This window comes from Anomaloglossus baeobatrachus, chromosome 12 (genome assembly GCF_048569485.1).
Source record: "Anomaloglossus baeobatrachus isolate aAnoBae1 chromosome 12, aAnoBae1.hap1, whole genome shotgun sequence".
Lineage (NCBI taxonomy): Eukaryota > Metazoa > Chordata > Amphibia > Anura > Aromobatidae > Anomaloglossus > Anomaloglossus baeobatrachus.
In genome coordinates this window covers 41,249,007-41,258,171 of record NC_134364.1, presented here as the reverse complement: position 1 = coordinate 41,258,171, position 9,165 = coordinate 41,249,007, and positions in this window count along the sequence as shown.

Sequence of the window (9,165 nt, the reverse complement as noted above, 5' to 3'; positions counted from 1 at the left end):
TACATGCATTTAAATAAAAAAAAAACTGGCAGCAAAAGATCAATCCAAAAACCACAGATAAGTGAGGCCAACTAACACCACTAAACAGAAGGCTAAAGCGGACTTTACACGCTGCGACATCGCTAGCAATGTCGCGAGCGATAGCACCCACCCACGTCGCGGGGTGATCGCTGCCGTAGCGAATAATATCGCTACGGCAGCGTCACACGCAATTACCTCTTCACCGACTTCGCTGTGGCCGCCGAACAATCTCACCTTTAAGGGGGAGGTTCGTTCGGCGTCACAGCGGCGTCTTTAAGCGGCCGCCCAATAGAGGCGGAGGGGCAGAGATGAGCAGCCGGAATATCCCACCCACCTCCTTCCTTCCTCATTGGCAGCGGCCACAGGTACGATGTTGTTCCCTGTTCCTGCGGTGTCAAACATAGCGATGTGTGCTGCCGCAGGAACGACGAACAACCTGCGTCCTGCAACAGCAACGATATTTGGGATTAGAACGACGTGTTAACGATCAACGATTGGGTGAGTATTTTCGATCATTAACGGTCGTTCCTGCATTTCACACGCAACAACGCCGCTAACGAGGCCGGATGTGCGTCACGAATTCCGTGACCCCAACGACATCTCGTTAGCGATGTCATGGCGTGTAAAGCCCCCTTAAGACTGGCAGTGCTCTGCGATAAACTGCTCAGCGAAATAGCTGGACAATTATCAGGAACAGGTAACACCTGCAGAAAACCAGCATCTCCCAGTATGAGATTGGACGACTGAGCTGACACTCAAAACACTGACAGCTCAGAACGCCCCAGTTTCAGGTTGGATGACCAAGCTGTCAGTCACCCATCTGATCACTTTGCGGAGGAATCGTGACAGCATCATCCAGCTCATCAATAACAGTTTTTCAGCTAAGACAATTGCAAAACTGCACCATGTGAGGCCGTGACAGTTGGAAAAATACAAAATAAAGACTGTCCATCCATTCAAAAGCTAAGAGGTGACATCCAGGCAAAATATTGGAGTCAACAAGTCGGCTCATCACAAGGTTTATCAGTTCTGGAGCAACAAACAAGGCAGTGGAGGCGGCTTGTATGCTTCGTAATAGTGAGATCACATGTAAGCACCGAGAGATGCACTTTACACAGATCTGGAATGGTGGCCCGAAAAAAGGTGAAGAAGTCTCGACTGCTATGCACTATAGGTGTCATGTCTCCACCAGAGTCCGCTCCTGCAACTTCTGCTTCAGTCATCAGGCTCCGCCATATTTCCTCTGTGAGCAGTGCTGGTGATACCGTAGGGGAGGAGTGAGTACCAGTCGCTCTGTTGTACGCAGGCTCCGCCCATCCACCAACCTGGGTATCACTAGGACCTGCAGTAGCACTAGCTGACTGTGGTGGCGTGTGCCTTCCAACTGAAGTTACCACCTTTCAGTTATAGCCAATAGTAAGGCACCACATCCTTCTTATTCCTCCTCCTCTCTGTTGGTCGTCACCAGATATAATCTTGTAGTATACTGCATTTCTCTGGTTCACACGCTTAGGCTAGGTTCGCACACTGCGTCTTTTTGACGCTGCGTTTTTGGCCGCTAAAAACGCACAAAAACGCACCTGCGTCGAAAAAACGCATCAAAACGCATGCGTTTTTGCCGCGATTTGAGGCGTTTTTGGCTGCGTTTTGCTGCGTTTTTTGATCTCTGCGTTTTGCTGCGTTTTTCCAATGCATTGCATGGAGGGAAAACGCAGAAAAACGCAGGAAAGAACTGACATGTCCATTTTTTTTTTTTAACTCAAAAACGCAGGTAAAAAAAACAGATGTGTGCGGACAGCAAAAATGAAAACTCATAGACTTTGCTGGGGAAGCAAAGTCCTGCAGTTTTGAGGCCAAAAACGCACCCGAAAAACGCCGCGAAAAACGCCGCAAAAAACGCACTGTGCGCACATAGCCTTACTATTGTTCCCTGTGTTTTGAACTCTGTCTGTTCACTGACGACTCTACTGCCGTGCTTTGTACTTCGCTCCCATCTCCGGTTTGACCTTGGCCTAATTTCCTGACCCCCCTCTTGCCTGCCGATTTTGTCCCTTTTTGTACCTCTTGATTTGGACCCTACCTGATGACTACTATTTCCTGGATTGCAGCCTTTCATAGGCAGCTACCTCCTGGGTCCTGTAGTAATTCCAGATCCCTATACAGGGGTTAAAGGGTTTTGGGTTTCTTGGGATCCTGCTGAGTAGGCGGATAGCCTCTAGTCTGTCCGTGACAGCCACCCTGAGTCTCTGGTCCCAGGCAGATGTCACAATAGGAGCGAGACACTGGAAGACTAGTACCAAACCAGCAAAGGTGCAGCCACAGACGGACCCTGTGCAAGCTGCTTCCGCTAGGCAAGCCTTGCAGGGTCGGGATGACCTTCACTCTGCTCCCAGTAATGAGAGGGGGACTTGGGCAGAGCCCTTCCTTGGTCAGTCGTTGGGCAGCTGGCGCCTGGTGGTGAATACCCCCGATCACTCCCAGAAAGCAACTCCTTGCAATCCTGCACAGCAGAATGGACACGATCCCACCACGGCCTAGTACCAGACACAGCAGCATCCAGTCACCTTGTAATCGGGGAACACAGCGTGCCATGTTCCCCAGGTAGTGAAACTGGGCTGTGTGCAGAGTTCCACTGCACATCACAGCCCATCATCTCACACATGCTCTCCTTCACCGCAGAGCACCAAAAGCACGAGCAATGCTGGGCTGTGACGAGCGGTGAAACTTCGCCCACAGTTCAGTCACTCACGGAGACTGGGTCCCGCCTCGGTAATACCAGGTCAACTTCCAATTCTGGAAGATGACGTTACATCACTGGACATCAGAGGTCACTGCGGCCCGGGTCAGGTGATGGGGATGAGCGGACAGCGATAGCGCCACTCATAGGCAGAATTGACAACAGAGGATATTTAGAAAAGCCTACTGTCTCCGCTTTACATCGATGTGGCCAGTGTGCTTAGTAATGGACCACCCCTTTGTTATCATCAGAAAATTACCTATTGTTTAATTCAGGCTTTTGTGTTTTTTATTTGTTTTTATAATATGATCTTTATAAAAAACAAAACAAAACAAAACAAAATTAATAGTCTTGCAATCTTCACACTGGCCAGTTTTTTTTACCACTGTTTTTTTTAGATTCATACATCCTGTCATTTGATGATGAATTTTCAACAGGTTCCTTATTATCAGAGGCAGGGTTACAATGGCAGGTAAGCCTCTATATACAGATGATAACACAGAGATCCACCAATCACACTAGGCGATGTCACAGCTGACCTGCTCCCCTTTCTTCATAATAACTTTTGCACACGCTCATTAGATGTTTCAATACAAAAATTAGGGTCAGTATCTGTTAATTGTAGCTTAGTACATGTGTTGTTTCCTGAAACAAAAAGGAAGTTAAAAACTAAACAGCCCCAATGGTCGGTGTGAAGACTGTAAGTCTGACTATTTTTGTTTTAATACAAGATTATGATATATAAAAAAAAGATACTGTCAAAAATATTTAAAAAATACATTTAACACAAATTCTTTATTTAAACAATAGGCCATTGTAATGTTCAGTGCAAAGGAGGATCCACAGGACCGTGCACTGGACTCCCCCAGGGAGACTACCAGGAGCGAACCCCTATACAGGGACTGTCTGGTGGCCACCCCAGAGGGCCTAGATGCACATAACAGGAATACGGGTTAGCGTCCTTAAGATGTCCATTCAGGATAGGGAGGCTGGTCAAAGGGTAGGTGTAGGCTGAAGGAAATCAGGACGGATGAGCGGAACCGGGTACAGGTGCCGACTAGTGGTAACAGACGGAGTCCGGGATCAGCAAGGGTGTCAGACTAATGATACCGGGTGGAGTCCAGAACCGGCGAAGGGTACAGGCTGACGGAAGGTGATGGGATCCACAGCAGATCGTCACCGGGGAATCTCCTGGAAAACCGGTGGGCTGGACACACACAGGCTGGCAGTCGGGATCTGTGGGCAGAGACAGGGTTAACCTGAGTACGTGACACAGAGAGACCTGAACACCTAGCATAAGAGACAAGGCAACTAGTACACGTTGAACAGGCCCCGCCCGCATGGAAAAGGAAGTCTTATATACCCTGTACCTGTTATCAGCCATATCCTGTTTCAGAGACGCTGGCCCTTTAAGAGAAGGTGAGGGAACGCCCCCGCGCCCTAGTATGCATGTGCGAGGCCCGGGAGCTGGAGATCAGTGCAGGATAGTGAAGGGCAGTCCGGCTCTTTTTGGTGATCCGGTTCCCATGGCTCCGCTCACCAAAAAGAGCCGGCTCTTTCAGCTCGTTCTCGGCTCCTTATTAAATATGTGTTCACCCCAGGTGAACACATATTTAAGATTATAGTAACGCCGCCAAAGCCCCGCCCACCCGCGGCTAAAAACCGCCCACTTACAAGCGGCTAATTAGATTGCTGAGTAGGTGGAGTTTAGCCGCGGGTGGGTGGGGTTTTGACGACAAAAAGAGCTGTTTAGATATTTTAGTGGCTCACACTGGTGATTAGGCTCCTGTCGTTCACAGCAGGGAGCCGGATCTTTGTGTCGGATCGTTCGCGACCGACATCACTAGTGCAGGAGGAGGAGACGCAGGAGAGCTGGAGGCAGAGTCCCGGGCTGCAGCGAGATGGCGGGGACGAGGAGCAGGAAGCACGGAGGAGGCTGAGGAGGGGGAGAGGGAGCAGCAGCCGCCATCAGAGTGCACTGGGACCGGGTCGGTGAGTGAGGAGCAGCGCCGAGATAAGCAGCGCCGTGACGAGCGGTGCCGTGGCCCCGGGCGCGTGACAGTCATTTTCTGATAATAGTTTTTTGTTTTAAAAAAAATTTATGAATCGTGGCAGCACATCTACAGACCTATGTAAGCAAAATGTGCTGCCGAGAACAATGACGGTTCATGCGCTCGCACTAATGATCGTACTGTGCGCATGTAAATGCCTTTCGCCTGATTAAAGAGGCTAATGTACAACTACTGACTAGTTTTTGTGTAAACACACCCTATGAGATTGATTTCTTTCACAATGACTAATCAAAAGATGTGGTTGTCTGATAACACAGATTGGAGGGGTTATAAAATGCATCCAACAGAAATGATCTGTAGAAACAGGAAGCCATTAACACATGGATTGTATGACCATTGGACTTTTTTATTGATCCAAACTCCTAAAATGCAGGAACATATCAATCAGTGTAATAGCAAACAAGGGATAACCAAAATGTGGTCCCCAAGGACTGACTAATCTGCCAAACATTGGCCGTTAGAGATGCCTATTCACTGGACACCATGCCTTATGGTGAGTGAATGAGTTCTATTCATCCGTTTGCTACATTGACTAAAATCTATCTCCCATACATATCGGATAGATGCAAAACCCCAATATTCATATCTGGGCACAGCAGACAGAGTGACTACCAAAGAAGCTTTGATGAGAGGAAGCTTATGTATGGGAGGCAGTTCTCCTCCTCTGCATAAACGAATCTCAGTCTTACTGTCCATTCCCAAGCATTCCTCTCCTGTAATCGCCTGTCCACATCAGGAGGTCTCATGTCTCCTCCCTTTTGGCCCAAATTAACAATCAACAGGAAGGGAACGCAGCCGCTCCGCTCACTTAATGTTGATTAACTTGTTTGGTCCGACTGCAGGGAGAAGAAAGCCAGCGCTGACTGGACGCAGCGCTCACGTAACGTCACAACCCCATGTGAGTCCTGATTTCCGAGAGCCGTAGCACCGCTGGAATGGTACAGGTATGGGAGGTGATGGGAGGTGAGTATAGGCTTTATTATTTTACCTGGGGAAACATGTGGAATCAAAAAGCATTGTGTCACGGGTGACACAGTCACATGGTTTCTGGCTATAGAAGATCACAGCGTTTGGCTGTGCAGAATGCTCCCTGACTTTCCATTGTTCTTGTTCCCAGTATTCATTGGTATATGTAGCTTTTCTGCTGGTTTTCATCTCTTCCCCCTTATGGACCCAGCAGGAGCTCGCCTTCCACCCAGCTGCTGATCATCAGTATTCTCTTGGCGCTTCAATACCCCCAACTTCCCTGGACTGGTGATATTACTCAGTTCATTCTAGCTCTGGTTGCAAGCAGGTGGCTTGTACTCATCTGTAATATTGTTGCTGATCTCCTGCCTGTGTCATCTGTGGATAAGTAGTTCATGCTTTTTCTCCCATGCGTCTTCCTTTAACGTTTAATGGGTTGACGAAGCGCTCATCCTACCCGTTCCCTATTTAGGGTCCAGCACTAGGTATCCCTGGGGTCAGATATCCGTCTCGGCGCATAGGTGCGGAACCTATCTAGGGTGGTGAGGGACCCGAGGGACCAGCTGTAGGTTTGGTCAGGGGTCACCATCTCCCCATTCCCTAGACACAGGGGTCCCCTTCCCTTATCTTTTGCCCGTTTGATTGGTACTTCCCTGTACCTAGCGTGACAGGTTGTCCCAGTAATGGACAACCCCTTTAAGAGTGACAGTTTCTCTGGATGGGCTTCACCATATGAATGGGGCCCTAGGTTACTGAACCTTCTACCCCACCCCAGTAACTACGCTACAGATGGGAAATAAATCAGTCTTCAGAATGAAACTACTGGGTGAATAACAGCCCAAGAGTAACAGTATAAAAGAATTTTAAAAATGTAATATAACTTTTCTCATGTATTATCCTGTTATGTGAAAAAAAATATTTGATCTGTCATCCAAAATTCTTTCCAGTTAAAGGACAGGGACATCTCTTATCATCTTAAAGAGAACCTTACAGCTGATACAAGGCGCCCTTGATCTGGTAACATGTATCAGGCACTTGCTGTATGATATCTGGCAGGGATGTTAAGGTGGTGTCACACACAGCGACAACGACGTCGCTGCTAAGTCACCATTTTCTGTGACGTTGCAGCGACGTCCCGTTGCTGTCGCTGTGTGTGACATCCAGCAACGAGCTGGCCCCTGCTGTGAGGTCGCCGCTCGTTGCTGAATGTCCAGCTTCATTTTTTGGTCGTCGCTCTCCCGCTGTGACGCACAGATCGCTGTGTGTGACAGCGAGAGAGCGACGAAATGAAGCGAGCAGGGAGGAGGAGTCGGCATCTGCGGTAAGCTGTAACCAAGGTAAACATCGGGTAACCAAGGTGGTTACCCGATATTTACCTTCGTTACCAGCCTCCGCCGCTCTCACGCTGCCAGTGCCGGCTCCTGCTGTCTGCACATGTAGCTGCAGTACACATCGTGTAATTAACCCGATGTGTACTGTAGCTAGGAGAGCAAGGAGCCAGCGCTAAGCAGTGTGCGCGGCTCCCTGCTCTCTGCACTGTGACATGTAGCTGCAGTACACATCGGGTTAATTAACCCGATGTGTACTGTAGCTAGGAGAGCAGGGAGCCAGCGCTCAGTGTGCGCGGCTCCCTGCTCTCTGCACATGTTGTAGCACAGCGACGCGTGTCGTTATGATCGCTGCTTCGGATGCTGTGTTTGACAGCTAAGCAGCGATCATAACAGCGACTTACAAGGTCGCTGCTACGTCACAGAAAATGGTGACGTAACAGCGACGTCGCTGTCGTTTAGTGTGACCCCAGCTTTAGACTCTCAAATGCTGAGGCATTTCAGAGAAAATCATACTTTAAAAGCCTCTGAGGACCGAGCAGCGCTGGAGACTTGTCAGGTAGGCGGGTCCCTGGCAGCCTGTCCCCGCCCACTTCCCTGGATTGACAGGTCTCTGCCTATGTGTGTGTATAAGGCCATGTGCGCACGTTGCGTTCAGTAACTTGCAGAAATGAACGCATCCTCTGGCAATATTTGTCATTGTCAAATTTGGTTTTGACCACATAAACGCAGGAAATTCGCATGCGTTTTTATAGCGTTTTTTTGCCGCGTTTTGACCGCGTTTTACATGCATTTCTAGTGCTTAAATTGAGATGCGTTTTCAATACAAATACACAACTAAATAACGTTTGAACATACAAACATTAGGAAAAAATTAAAAAAATAAATAAAATAATAATAAAAGAATACACTATAATGATAATTTACCGAAAATGATTAATGAGATTTAATAATTTTGTGTAAAATAAAGTAAAAGTATTGTTTGGCTCATTTTTTAAAGTCGGAATGGATGTGAGGGCAAATGGAAACCTCTTGGCCTCACTATAATGCCAAAAACGCATGCTTTGATTTTGACAAAAAAGCATGAGATCAGCATCAAAAAAGCATGTAAAACCCTACAAATTTTTTTTAGGATGCATTTTGATAATTCTCATTGACTTCAATATTACCAAAACGCTGCCAAAATGGTAAAAACAATTGACATGTTGCTTCTTCAAACGCAAAGATTTTGACACATTTTTGTCACAAAAACGCAGCGTTTTTGGACGCACACAATATGCCTATTTCCCATAGACTTTGTTTGGAAGTCAAAACGCATGGATTTTTGCATTAAAACGCTGCAGGTCAAAACGCTGCGGAAACGCATGAAAAAACGCAACGTGCGCACATAGCCTAAAGGGGGCTTTACACGCTACGACATCGCTAATGCTGAGTCGTTGGGGTCACGGAATTGGTGACGCACATCCGGCCGCATTGGCGATGCCGTTGCGTATGACACCGATGAGCGATTTTGCATCGTCGCAAAAACGTGCAAAATCGCTCATCGGTGACATGGGGGTCCATTCTCAATTATCGTTCCTGCAGCAGCACACATCGCTCCGTGTGACACCGCAGGAACGAGGAACATCTCCTTACCTGCCTCCCGACCACAATGCGGAAGGAAGGAGGTGGGCGGGATGTTACGTCCCGCTCATCTCCGCCCCTCCGCTTCTATTGGGCGGCCGCTCAGTGACGTCGCTGTGACGCCGCACGGACCGCCCCCTTAGAAAGGAGGCGGTTCGCCAGTCACAGCGACGTCGCCGGGCAGGTATGTGTGACGGGTCTGGGCGATGTTGTGCGGCACGGGCAGCGATTTGCCCGTGTCGCACAACAGATGGGGGCGGGTACCCACACTAGCGATATCGGGACCGATATCGCAGTGTGTAAAGCGGCCTTTAGTGTAAATCCAGGGCAGCTGGCGGGAAGAGGTTGCTGGGATATCGCCTGTCCGACTAGTCTACAGCTCGGTCTCCTGCGTCCTTTTAAAATATGATTTTCTCTA